The following is a 14766-nucleotide window of genomic DNA, read 5'->3' on the forward strand; positions in this document are numbered from 1 at the left end:
AATTTCTGGCCTATGACAAAGTTTAAGGACCTGAGGATCAGGACTTTCAAACAATAAAATATTGCTCTCATGAAAGACAATGTATTTTTGTGCAATAAGGTAGAACTGATGGAAAAACAATAATATGCAAAAACATTTTCTATATGTTAAGCATGTAGCATAAAGGAAGTACTTTCTCGATCTCTTTAAAATAGCATTAGAGTCAGAACATAAGACATTGCCATACTGCGTCAGACCGAGGACTCATCAAGCCCAGCATCCTGTTTCCAACAGTGGCCAATCCAGGCTACAAGTACCTGGCAAGTACCCAAATCCCATTCTACTACTGCTCATAATAAGCAGTGGCTATTTCCCCAAGTCAACTTGATTAATAGCAGTTTATAGACTTCGCCTCCAGGAACTTATCAAAACCTTTTTAAACTCAGCTACACTAACTTCCCTAACTACATCCTCTGGCAATGAATTCCAGAGCTTAATTGTGCATCGAGCCAAAAAGAAAATTTCTCTGATGTACTATTTGTTAACTTCATGGAATGCCCCCTAGTCCTTGTATTATCTGAGAGAGTAAATCACCGAGTTACATTTACCCATTCAAGTCCTTTCATGATTTTATAGACCTCAATCATATCCACCTCCGGCTGCCTTTTCTCCAAGCTGAACAGCCCTAACCTATTTAGCCTTTCCTAATTGCCCTTTATCATTTTGGTGGCCCTTCTCTGTACCTTCTCCATCGCAACTATATCTTCTTTTGAGATGCGGCGACCAGAATTGTACACAGTATTCAAGGTGCTGTCTCACCATAGAGCGATATAGAGGCATTATGACATTTTCCATTTTATTCACCATTCCCTTCCTAATAATTCCTAACATTGTTTGATTTTTTGACTGCCGCAGCACACTGAGCTGACTATTTCAATGTATGACACCAAGATCTCTTTCCTGGGTGGTAACTCCTAATATGGAATCTAACATTGAGTAAATACAGCATGGGTTATTTTTCCCCTATATGTATCACCATGCACTTGTACACATTAAATTTTGTCCGTCATTTGGCCAGCCAGTCTTCCAGTCTTGCAAGATCTTCCAGCAATCTGCATGTGATTTAACAACTCCAAATAGTGGTGTGCCATCTGCAAATTTGATCATCTCACTCCCCATACCAGTGTCACCAGTTTCCAGGCTAGGTTGGTTTAAGTGCTCCTTTTGTGATACTATGTTTGCAGTGATTTTGCCTGTTTTGTGACTGGGTTTAGATACCAGAAGAATAAAGTGGAATATCTTGGTCTCCTATCACCCACATATACCAGGACAACTGGAAACCACTCAAGAGGCGGTGATCTCCAGCGAAAAAGGAACGTACTTGGTCTCATGTGTGTTTGATTTAGACAGCGACCTTGTACTTCATTTGTTCTTTAAAAATAGAGATATTCTCTTTTATAACTGAAAGGTCAGGATATTTCCTTACATTTCCAAGGGCAAACAAACAGAGGAGTAGGAAAAAAGTATCAGAATTACGTACCTATGTCAGCTCGATTCTCCAGCAAATATTTATCAAAAATATCAGGGTAATTATATATTAGATAAACCTTTGGGGATCTCTCTGCTGCTCAACCAGAAGCTGTTTTGCCATCTTTGGATCAAGCTTTGCTGGTGCAGGAGGTAAGAATTCATTTATATTAAGGATGGGCCATAGTATTTTGTTTTTCCAATTCGTTTCTCTGCTGTGATTATTCTTCCTTTTATTGGAATCTTTTTACTTGGAACTTTGCACCGTGATGTTTAACTTTCCTAATGGGACTGTTTATTTTTTTCTAAAATGCTGTGATATCCTTTTTAAATTCATTTGTTTGTATTTGAAGAAAGCTTGAAAAAAACAAAACAAGACACAACCCAGAAAAACATAGCAAAAAAAGATTTCAAAGGATGGGGGGGGGGGGGGGGGGGGGGGGCGGCAAGTAGAGAAGTTCCTTAGCAATGGTAAAGTGAGGATACAGTCAGATCAAGCAGGGGCTGCACTTTTGAAGCAAGCAGAAGGAATGGGCCTTGGGTTTATCTTCCATTGTATTCCCTTTCTATGTAATATTCTGACTGCATAAGTCAGTTACGTCTCTGTTTGCAATTTAGTATAAAAATAGACCTAGCAACTGGCTGCTAGCCTTTGATAAGAAAAGTGGCACATGTGGTTGTTGGAATTATTGAAGTGGAGCTGGAGTTCTGCTTGGCGTGAAGCCTTCCTACCATGCTAAAGGCGCACCACATCTGAACTGCAGACTGTGCTATGCTCAAACAGTGGCTGAGAATATTCAGTGGGAAAGAAATCAAGAATGGAAAAATTTCTTACCTGATCATTTAGTTTTCCTTGGTATAGACAAATGGACTCAGGACTAGTGGGGTTTATGCTCCCCTACCAGCAGATGGAGACTGAGCAAGCTAACATCACAGTATATATATAACCCTGCAGTGACCCCAGCCTGCCAGTATTCTCTTCAAAAGCAACTATGGACAGACTAGCAAAAAACTTGATTAAAAACAGGTAACCAGAACTGTTCTCAAACCATAAACACTGAACTCACATAAGATTGAAGGTACCCCAAAGCAAGGGACTGAATTAACACTTACAGAAATCCCTTGAGACCCAGAGCCCCACAGGACTTGACACACGCATGCAGTAGCCGAGGGCAGGAAGCTGAGTCCATCTGTCTACTCTAAGGAACACAAAATTATCAGATAATTTCTCCATTTCCTAGCATATAGACAGATGGACTCAGGACCAGTGAGATGTACCAAAGCTACTCCCCAACAGTGTGGGAGGCTGCTCGCAGTCCAGTCAACACCACATATGCAAAGGCTGAATCCTCCCGGGCCTGCACATCTAGACGATAAAACCTGGAAAAAGTGTGTAAGGAGGACCATATCACAGCTCAGTAGATATCGACTGGAGCAACAGACTAACCTCCACCCACGACACTGCCTGAGCCCTAGTGAAATAAGCCCTAACTTGGAGTAGGCAATGGCTTTCCAGCATCCACATACACGGCCGTGACCACCTCCTTAATACAACAAGCTATGGTAGCCCACAAAGCTGGAGCACTTTGCTTACTCCCTCCATGGAGAACAAACAGGTGATCAGTCTTTCAAAAAAAGACTCAGAGACCTCCAGATACCACAGGACAAGAAGCTTAACATCCAAGGAGTGCAAAACGCAAAACTCCTCCACATCATCCAGGGATGGCAAGGAGATAGACTGATTCAAATGAAAGTCTGAGACTACCCTGGGCAAGAAGGATGGAACAGTATGCAGCTGTAATGGCCCCAGAGTCATCCAAAGGAACGCTCCCGGCAAGACAATGTCTGCAACTCAGAAATATGACACGAAGAACATACAGCCACCAGGAACACAGTTTTCAAAGTCAACAACCATAAGGAAAAGCTATGTAGTGGTCGGAATGTAGGGCCTGCCAAAACGTCCAGAACACATTAAGACTCCACAATAAAACCGGTAACCTCAAGGGAGACCTAAAGTGCTTCACGCCCTTCAAAAACCAGTTAACATCAGGATGAGATGACAAGGAAACACCATTCACCAGGCCTCTGAAACAGGCAAGAGCCGCAAACTGCACCTTCAAGGAATTAATGGCCAGGCCTTTACTCAATCCATCCTCAACAAGATGGATCTTAACTGAATGAGGACGAACACCCAGCTCCTTACAGAAGGCCTCAAAAACTCTCCAAAGCCACACATAAGCCGAGGAAGTGAAGAACTTGTGAGCATGGAGTAAAGTGGCAATCACTGCAGAGGAATAACCTCACTGTAACAGGCGAGCCCTCTCAAGGGCCAAACCATAAGACAGAATAGAGTCGGATCCTCGAGAAGAACTGGTTGGTCCCTGTTGAGCAGATTACGAATGGGAGCCTCCACCAGGAGTTGTCGCAAATCTATTCCCAAGGACCATGGATCTCTCCTGCGACTATAGAAGCGAGGAACCTTCGCATTTCGAGAAGTCACCAGCAGGTCTAGTAACGGAAGGCCCCAGCAATCCTCAATCAGCTGAAACACCTTGGTTGACAACAGCCACTCTCCTGGGTCTAGACTCTCCCTGCTGAGAAAGCCCGCTCTAATGTTGTCTTTTCCTGCAACATGAGAGGCAGAGGTTATCTGCAGGTGACCTTCTGCCCATTTCATTAGCTGGTCTATTTCCTGCGGCGCTTGCTGGCTCTTTGTCTGACAACACACAAACTGCTTGATTCTGCAGCCTGTGGCTGAACTGCAAGCATGCCAGCTATACCGCCTGGGCCTCCAGCAATTGATGTTGCAGTGGGATTCTTTGGCATTCCAGTGCCACTGGTACGTTAACTCCAGAAAGTGAGCCCCCCAACTGTAGAGACTTGCATCTCTCATGAGTACTAACCAGGCTGGAGAGGACAAGGGAACTCCTTTTCTCAGATGATCCTCCTGCGTCCACCACTGGAGGCAGGAGCAGATTTCCATCGGCAAGTAGAGCCAAACCGCATTATCCCGAGACTGCGGGTTCAAAAGAGATAGCAGAGAGCACTAAAAAGCTCCTGCCCACAGAACCACTTCCAGGGTAGCTGCTATCAAACTGTAGGCAGGATCACACCATCAGCCATATGGTGTTCATCAACTGACGAACATGAGACATCATTCTCTGGATCCGAATTTCCTGTAGGAAAATTCTGTCTTGCCCATGTCAAACCGGACCCTAGATACTCCAAGGACTAGGATAGGATAGTTGAAGATTGCTCTTGGTCAGGTTCACCACTCAACCGAACTCCTGCATTAAGGAGATCATCTTGTGTATCACCAGACGGCTCTCTTCCTGAGTCTTTGATCTAAACAGCCAGTCGTCCAGATACAGGTGCACCAGGATTCCTTCTTTTCGCAAGGCTGTTACTACCACCATCATAACTTGGAAAATATTCTGGGAGTGGTGGTGAGACAAAAAGGCATTGCCTGAAACAGATAATGGCACCCCAACAATGCAAAGCGTAGAAAGTGTTGGTGTTCCAGTTGTATGGGAATATAAAAGGTAAGCCTCTGACAGATCCAAGGAGGTCAGAAATTCCCAACTGCACCGCCATTATTACAGGAGCGGAAGGTTTCCATTCGAAAATAAGTCATCTACAAGTGAAGGTTGACCCTGTTGAGATCCAAGAAAGGACGAAAGGAGCCCTCCTTCTTGGGCACAACAAAATTAATGGAATATTGCCCCCTACTTTGAGACATGGGCACCGGAACCACAGCCCTCAGTCTGAGGAGCCTTTGACGTGTGAACTCCACTGCCTGCTTCTTCTACAGGGAGTGGCAAGGAGCACCATGGAATATTGCGAAATTCCAGTGCATCCCCTGTTGCATATCACCTTCAGGACCAACTGGTTCGACGTGATCGACCTCTTCCGATAAAAGAGAGAGACGTCTCCCTATTTCCTGTTCTGGAAGGTGGGTTGGCAAACCTTCACCGGGAAGCTCATGAAGGTCCATCACCCAAGCCCGCTCCTCTCTTGGGCTGCCAGGGATGAAAGGACTGAGACCTATCATAAGGCCAAGTCCGCTGAAATGTTATCCCTCTGTAGGAACGAAAATGTCTGGAACCCTGGAAATGACCCCTCACACCAAAAGGGCCCCGTAACTGTTTCTTATCCTCCAGCAACCGAGGCACTGGAGACTTGCCCCTCTTATTGGCCAGTTTCTCCAACTTGCTCCCAAACAAGAGTGAGCCTTTAAAGGGCATCTTGGTAAGATTGGCTTTGGAAGCTGTGTCAGCTGACCAATTGCACACCTAGAGTTGACACCTGGTTGCTATCACCGAAGGCCCTCCTCTGGCCGAGGTTCGGAACAAATCATAGCCTGCATCTACTAAAAGGGCATCAGCAGGCTCAATAACCGTTCTGGAATTCCCTTCTAGACTTAAATCGACCTCCTGAGAGAGAAGCAGACAAGATCTTGCCACTAGGGCACAATAGGAGGCAATCTAAATTCATCACCACTGCCTCAAAGGCTTGCTTAAGAATAGCCTCAATCCTACCACCTCATACATCCTTCAAGGCCGCGTCTCCCTCTACATGGATAGTCGTCAGTTTAGACAGCACGTACCAGAGCATCCACTTTGGAAAAACTCAAATGCTCTCTCACAGCCGGATCCAGGGGGGTACAGGCCTTCCAACGTCCAACCCCCTTTAAAATTTGCCTCTGGGGCATCCCATTCCAGATCAGTCAATTCCTTGATGGCATCCATAAGAACATAAGAAAATGCCATACTGGGTCAGACCAAGGGTCCATCAAGCCCAGCATCCTGTTTCCAACAATGGCCAATCCAGGCCATAAGAACCTGGCAAGTACCCAAAAACTAAGTCTTTTCCATGTTACCATTGCTAATGGCAGTGGCTATCTCTAAATGAACTTAATAGCAGGTAATGGACTTCTTCTCCAAGAACTCATCCAATCCTTTTTTAAACACCGCTACACTAACTGCACTAACCACATCCTCTGGCAACAAATTCCAGAGTTTAATTGTGCGTTGAGTGAAAAAGAATTTTCTCCGATTAGTTTTAAATGTGCCCCATGCTAACTTCATGGAGTGCCCCCTAGTCTTTCTACTATCCGAAAGAGTAAATAACCGATTCACATCTACCCGTTCTAGACCTCTCATAATTTTAAACATCTCTATCATATCCCCCCTCAGCCATCTCTTCTCCAAGCTGAAAAGTCCTAACCTCTTTAGTCTTTCCTCATAGGGGAGCTGTTCCATTCCCCTTATTTTGGTAGCCCTTCTCTGTACCTTCTCCATCGCAATTATATCTTTTTTGAGATGCGGCAACCAGAATTGTACACAGTATTCAAGGTGCGGTCTCACCATGGAGTTTGTGAGGCAAGACTTGCCCTGGGTAAAGCCATGCTGACTTTGTTCCATTAAACCATGTCTTTCTATATGTTCTGTGATTTTGATGTTTAGAACACTTTCCACTATTTTTCCTGGCACTGAAGTCAGGCTAACCGGTCTGTAGTTTCCCGGATCGCCCCTGGAGCCCTTTTTAAATATTGGGGTTACATTTGCTATCCTCCAGTCTTCAGGTACAATGGATGATTTTAATGATAGGTTACAAATTTTTACTAATCGGTCTGAAATTTCATTTTTTAGTTCCTTCAGAACTCTGGGGTGTATACCATCCGGTCCAGGTGATTTACTACTCTTCAGTTTGTCAATCAGGCCTACCACATTTTCTAGGTTCACCGTGATTTGATTCAGTCCATCTGAATCATTACCCACCGGGAAAAACAGAGGCTTTACGTAAGGAAACCAAAAATGGGATTCTTCCTCGGCTCTGACATAGCATCCGAACCAGGTACACCCAGCTGTTTCAAGGTCTGCAAAATCAGGATTGGCAGTTGATCTCTATGAAAGAACCGCAACATGGTTCGATATGGTTCCAACCCTGGAGGAGTTTCCCCATCTTCCATGGAATCTGGACCAACTTCATCTTCAGTGCCATCTGGATTCCTGTTGGGAACACCCACAGGGAGCAGAAGTGAGACCCGGTGCTTAAGCATAGGACTTGAAGAGGGAGGATCCACCAGCTAAGGGTCCAACTGGACAGAAATGGGGGGACGCAGAGGACTGCGCCTGAAGAAAGCCTTATAAGCCTTGAAAAAATTCCACCCAAGAAAAGGCAACCAGGTCCAGACCAAGCCCAGAAGGAACTGGAGCTGGTCCCACAGAACTACCAGTCAAGGGAGAACCAAAAATCTGGCATCTCCCCAGTCAAGGGCATGACCAAGACATCTTCAGAATGGGAAGAGCCAGGTTTAGCAAAATCAGAGGAAGACAACTCTCCCTGAGCGTCTGAGCAGTGCTGACACAGGTTAGAAGCCCTAATATGACAGGCAACACAAATAGGAAGATGCTTAGGCTTCTTGCTTACCAGCGCCATCACTGTGGGAAACGTGCATCGGAATGGCTCATGCGTCCAAAAAATAAGCGCCTAGAAGAAAGCACAAGGCACACACACAACCTGTGCACCAAGTTAAGCACATAAAAAGGTTTGTGCACGTAAAAAGTGTGCCCAAAAACAGAGCGCACAATGCGTACACAGAGCCAACACACTGCGCGCACCGACAGCCTATAGAGGGCAGCAGAACATGCACAAGAGCGCACGAAGATGGCTGCCACAGCCTACCATGTGACATGAAAGAAAAAAGCCTAAGTGCGGGGCCTAGCCCACCGGGGATCCGCTCAACACACCAGGCTGCTCTGTTCCCCAACCCCAACGGGAGAGGAAATGAACTTCAGCACAGCATACCGAGAACGGAGACCGGAGGAAGTCCTGAAATACATTTTTTACCCGAGTCAGAGGGTATTTTTTTTTTAAACCTTACCTGAGTTCAGCAACGATCTACGGCTGCATGGAAGACGGCATCTGCCACCACTGCCGCACTCAGCCTCCTGCACCCGCTGCCTTTCAGCTGAACTAGCAGCTAAGTCCATGCTGGGAAACCCAGCTACTGCACCAAGGCACACCACTGAAGGACCATGGAAATCGCCTCAGGAATTCTCAACTGGGGAGGGACCTTTAGATATGATCGCAGGAGACGGGGCTTTTTTCTCCTGAATTTAGAACTTCAAATTTTTTCTTTCAAAAAGCTCAAAGCAATCCCCATAGGGAGATGCATATCCACCATCTGCTGGAGACTGAGACTACTGGCAGGCAGGGGTCACTTCAAGGCTAGATATACTGTGACTTCAACATGTTCTGTCTCTATCTGCTGTCAGGGGAGCATTAACCCACTGGTCCTGAGTCCATCTGTCTACATGCTAGGAAATCCAAATTAAAATAACTGTATATGAAACCACCCAACCCTTAGCTTTGCTTGAAGCTGTTCATGAATTACAATAACAATTGAAACTCAACATACTGAGGCAACCAGAACCCAGAATTTCCTGGTTTTGTTTGTTTACATATAACCATTACATTTCTCTAGCAAAGTTTCTGTATCGAATTTTCCAGGTGGGATTTTAAAGGATTTTTTGTTTTAAAAACTTCATACTGATTTCGATAACATGGGTTCCTACTAGGAATTACTGTCTCTGTAAAGCGATACTGTATCAATACGAAATATCCACATTTGAGGAGCCACTCTAACCACAAAAGGTCAGGCTCTTAAGCATCCATTACTGGAGGACCTGAAGGGTCTGATCTTTGCCTCAAATCTTCACCTACTACAGTGGTTTATGAACTGCAAGTATGGGAACAATTAAACTGGTCTATACCTCAGAAAACAGAAGCACCACAGGAGACAGGATCCAGGTTTCCTAGATGGTGAATGGTGTCATTCTGAAAGAACATCTGGACAATAAGGGGCCAAATACAACCTACTAAAATGTTTTATAAACTGTTAATTTAAAAGTGTTAACATGTAATCTATTTTACGTGCAGGATCATTGCAGGGAAGGACCACTTTCATTAATGCTATCCTGCCCCCTGCCTGCCACCACACCCTCCCCAGCTGGCTGTTTCTCTCATCCCCACAATGGAGCAGGTTGGGTCGTTACTGGCCAGCCCTGGGAAAATGCACACCTATCCGAAGAAGGGAGGGAGTATACTTAAGGGGATGGGTGGTGTACAGCTTGTCCCGGTTTCTTCCTCTTTTGATGTGCCCTCGACTTGGCACTCCAGGTGGATGTCCATCCTGCCTGTGCTTAGCAAAGGCCCTGTTTACATGCATTAATAGGGCTTTTAATACGTAATCTAGCTTGCAAGAGTTTTAATGCAAAATCTATGCTAAGTGTAATGAGATACACAACAGCTCATTAGTTATTAGTTCAGTGAAAAAACGGTCCACACAAAATACTTTGCAGATGCATCAATGCAAAATTTTAAGTTTTTGTGACCCTCTCTAGATGTAAAAGTATTTCACATATTGTACTATCTGCCTCATTTGCATGTGATCAACATTTATTAATACGCATGATAAACACATTTACATGTATTAACAAGCAGTGTTAACACACTGACCCTTCAATTAGCTGCCATAATTTTGTCTTAGATACAAAAAGTTGGCAACTATGGTGCACTACTTCTCTCTGTGCTCTGTTTTCCACATTGTTTCGCCCATGTTTCCAAGTCTTGTACATCTTTTGTCATTCTCTCAGACTGCTCTCGCTTTCCCTCTGCCAGTCCTTCCAGTGAATAGAAAATGTTAAAAGACCTAGGCTTCACACGAGGTAGAGGCAGGGACCAGCCCGTTAAGAAAACCTTGAGAAAGCATGTCTTGCCAGACAGGGGAGCTAGTTATCAGTGTAATAAACCACCCAAAGACAAAGTTCCTGCAAGGCCAGGATGCCATTTTACAGTGAGACTGACTAATTCCTACCAGCAAATGGGCTCAGGAGATATCCGGAATGAGTTGTTAGTGATGACTCTGAAGGATTAAAGGCCTCCATCCATATATTATGTACTGCTTAGATCACTTTTTTTTTGCCCTCATTTATCTCAATACCAGAGAACCAAGTTTAATGATATTTATGACAATGACAGGAATTGGAACTGACAAACTGTGTGTCAAAGTTCATGAAAAAAATATGTCCTTTGGCAAAACTAGCAGCAAATCATAAGAGCAGTGTCAGTAATTACACCATACTGATCACTGGTAGTAGTTGTAAGTCACAGCAATGTTAATGGTACAAAAGAAATAGCCTGAACAATTCTACCAATTGTACTGTCACACGCTATGGAGCAGTGCTAGTGGTTGGACAGGCACAGTATTGTTTGATTATACAGTATACATCTAGCGCAGGGCTTCCCAAACGGTTAGTCAATGTGACCCTATTTTACCACTTGAAAATTCACGGGACCCCAGAGGATAACCAAACCAGAAGAGTGGGGGTGTGGTTCATCTGCAACAATCACCATCCCCTCATTGCAACTGATTCTCCATCCTCTCCAGTCCATGCTTTCTCTTAACCTCCATAGGACATCCTCTCACAACTTCCGCCACCAGCTGATTCCCTCTTACATCTTCCAGCTCTTCTCACCTTCCCAGCCCATCCTCTGTCTCTCTCACCCTCTCCAGCCCTTTTCACATCCTCCTCGCTGAACCTCTCACCTCCAAGTCATTTGTATAACCTCCAATTGTTCCTCTGTCATCCCCTCCCTCTCACCCCATTCCTTTGCCCCTCCAACTCTTTGCTCTCCGCCCCCCCAATTGATACCTTCTCACCCACAGCTGCTCTCTTGCATCCCCCAGTATCTTCTGTCATTCCTTCCCTCACCTTCTACAGCCAATCCCTCTCCCACTGATCCAACCCTTAAACCTTTCTTGCATCTGATCCCTCCTTTCCAACAGCTCCTTCTCCAAACATCCCTTTGGCCAGGGTCAGCAACAACATTTTCCTTTGGGCCCCGGGCCAAAAGTGAATGAGAAGTGGTGGGAAGAGAGAAGTGGCTGATAACAGAGGCAACATTTTTCTCTTGGGGAGGTTCAGTGGTGAGTGGGTGAGAAGCAGTGACAGTCTTCACTGGCCTTTGCACACTCAGCCTACCCTTCCTCTCATGGCTGGTCCAAAGCCTGATCTGCAAGTGGCAGCTGAATTAGTAATAAAAAGTCAGTACAGATTCTATGAGCCAGGGCACGGTCACAGGCCCTGCAGCAGCCAGAATCCATTTTCGTGCAGGTTTCCTGAGACTGCGTAAACTCATGCGAGGGAGAGACCACTGCTGGACCTTTGAGTGCATGCTGACTTACAGGCCCCATGCTGACTTCAACTAGGAGTGCTGCTGGCAGCATCTGAAGAGCACTTGTGACCCCAGCTGGAGGTTGTGTGACCCCTTTTGGGAAGCCCTGATCTAGTGATTTGGCAGCTGCAATATCTGGGAAAAATACCAAGACAAACTATTAGGGTAACATGGAAAGGCTGTCACAATTACAGTTGTAATGGCTCATGTTAAACTGCAATTCCTCTACACTCACTCATTGAACACTCTGGCTTCCAGCTAGGATTTTATTTTTATGATGCTGACTGTACAATCAGGTGAAGTCAACCAAAAAAATAATCAGAAAACTATTTTTTTTTTTACAAGACAAGAGTAGGGTACAAGTACAGGGGTGAGGGGGAAAGTACACTTTCTTGGGGTCTAGAGATCCAGGGAGACAACTCAGGCTGCAACCCTATTACCATGAGGCAGAAAAAAAACACACACACCACCACACACTAAAGGCTAAATTGTAGGTCATGCTTGAGATTATTTATGGAAAGTTAAGTACTACCTACTACCTATACATGGTGCCCTAAGGTGTGAGACATGTTGGAGCTAATCAAACACAGAACAAGCAGCATCCTAACAGTGCACACTCAGCCTACCCTTCCTCTCATGGCTGGTCCAAAGCCTGATCTGCAAGTGGCAGCAGAATTAGTAATAAAAAGTCAGTACAGATTCTATGAGCCAGTGCACGGTCACAGGCCCTGCAGCAGCCAGAATCCATTTTCGTGCAGGTTTCCTGAGACTGCGTAAACTCATGCGAGGGAGAGACCACTGCTGGACCTTTGAGTGCATGCTGACTTACAGGCCCCATGCTGACTTCCACTAGGAGTGCTGCTGACCAGCCTAGGATCCCTTTCTGTTCATGCTGGTGGTCTACCCACCAGCAGTGTTCATGCTGGTGGGTAGACCACCAGCATGAACACTGCACAGAGAACTGAAACAGATAACACTAGAAAGGCAGCATCTGGAGCTGTCTGTGGTTTTTACTGCTGCCTTTCTACTTTTAAGGTACAACATCATAAGACAGAAGGGAATGGATGCTGGGTAGATGTGAGGGGTGGACACAGAGGGGAAACTGGGTGAGTGGGGCAGCTGTAGAGAGAAGGTGCTGGGCAGGTGAGGGAGGGAGATGCTAAATATTGCAAAATCTGGCTTCCTTTGTATTATATGAGGAAGGAATCTACCATGACATTGTGAAAAGATTGACTTATTTAACAGGATATAAAATGTAGGCATGTAATATGCCTGAACTCATAAGTACATGTGACTTGGTCAGAATTCTATTCAAAGACCAGTTATTGAAAAGGTTCCTACAAGCAGTCGCAGCTTTATTTTGCTTTTCTCCCATCCCCCAACTTTTCATGGGGTGATCCAACCACTCCAATTTCCTATTGCATGATGGCTCTTTTTAAAAAAATCACTATCTACATGTAAGATTAAGGCACTATTTGCTTTCCTAAATGTGAAGTATATACATAGCCAAGGCACTTAGATACCTGATACCTTTGTGAACTACTACCTTGGTGTAACAAAGGTTAGCTTACACACACACACAAATATAAAAAAACAAAAGCAGATATTCATACTTGTATTAAACAACAACAACAACAACAACAACATGCATTACTGATTTCCAGGCATTATTATAGATGTTTCATCAGAAATGTTCACAACTATAATGATACTGGTCCAGCAAAATCAGTGAAAATAAATCAGAATATGAAACATCAGAGACTGACAGGCCTACAGTCAAACTCAAGGTCTGGGACAGGTGCCTGCAGCATCCTGCTGTTTCCTAGTCCCTGCAAAGCTCATTCACAGCTGATTCATCAGTCTCTTCCCATAGACATAGGACAGAATTAAAGCCTTAGAGCAGGGCTTCCCAAACTGTGGGTCAGAACCCCAAAATCGGGTCACAGGTACCTCAAATGGCAGCACTCTTCAGGTGCCAGCAACATTACTAACGGAAGTCAGCGTGTGGCCTGTGAGCCAGCATGCACATTCAGGCCCTGCTGTGGCACTGCTCTTGCATGAGTTTTTGTGGTAATAGGAAGCCATGCACAAGGAGGGATCAAGTCCACTGCAGGGCCCGTGAACTTGCACCAGCCCCCTGGCCCCATACTGTCTTTCATTAGTAATGAGGCTGCTGCTTATAGATCTCAGTCAGGTTAGACGCCAGCCATGAGGGGAGGGAAGGGCTAAGCATGCATGAATTGGTGGAGATTCTCCTTTCTTCTCACCCAACACTGAACCTACCCAAAAGAATAATGTTGCCCCTGTTGGCAGCCTGACCTCCCTTCCCCACCAGCCGTCATCCACATTTTGCACAAGGCCAAATGGAAAATGTTGTTGCTGGAGAAGAGAGTCTCCGATGAATGACATACAGGAGAATTTTGAGAGCTGGATAAGATGAAGAGGGAGGAATACAGAATCAACTGGGAGATGTACGAGGAGGTGGGAGGGGATGTGAAAGAAGGGCTGGAGGAGAGGCTGGGATGAAACTGAGGAGGAATCTGAGGATAGGGTGACAGTAAAGGGATGACAGAGGATCAGTTGGGTTTATAAGAAGGGCTTGGTGATGAAAGAGTGCCAGTTGGTGGAATGCAAAAAAGGGCAAGAGGGCGTGAGAGAGAAGGTATTGGCTGAGGAGGTGAGAGAGGGGGGGTTTGCTGAAGGGGAGGTGGTTTAAGAGAGGCTCTTTTACCATTAGGGGTTCAGCATCAGCTGCCTAGATTTAGGTCTGCTATTGCAACACCTAGCTTTGACCAGTCAAGTTAGATGGCTAGCACTATAAATCAATGCTAACAGTTTTTCTTCACATCTCCCCATGGCCCAGAATTTGAGTGGATAACGTAACTGCTCAGTCTTGGTCAAAACCCAAAGGCGATGATATAGCCACTTAATGCCATTGTTCGTGAATAAATGTCAAATTTCTCCTCTGTCCTAATGTTCCTGAGAATATCATGCACTTCAGATCACCTATGTGATATT

General features: G+C 45.1%; 1 protein-coding gene across 3 annotated transcripts in view; it reads right to left on the reverse strand.

The window, feature by feature from the left end:
- EVA1C (eva-1 homolog C) overlaps positions 1–14766 on the reverse strand; it is a 108256-nt gene that overhangs the window by 85066 nt on the left and 8424 nt on the right. The gene's annotated exons all lie outside the window — the stretch shown is intronic.

Source organism: Rhinatrema bivittatum, chromosome 5 (genome assembly GCF_901001135.1).
Source record: "Rhinatrema bivittatum chromosome 5, aRhiBiv1.1, whole genome shotgun sequence".
In the NCBI taxonomy this organism is placed as follows: domain Eukaryota; kingdom Metazoa; phylum Chordata; class Amphibia; order Gymnophiona; family Rhinatrematidae; genus Rhinatrema; species Rhinatrema bivittatum.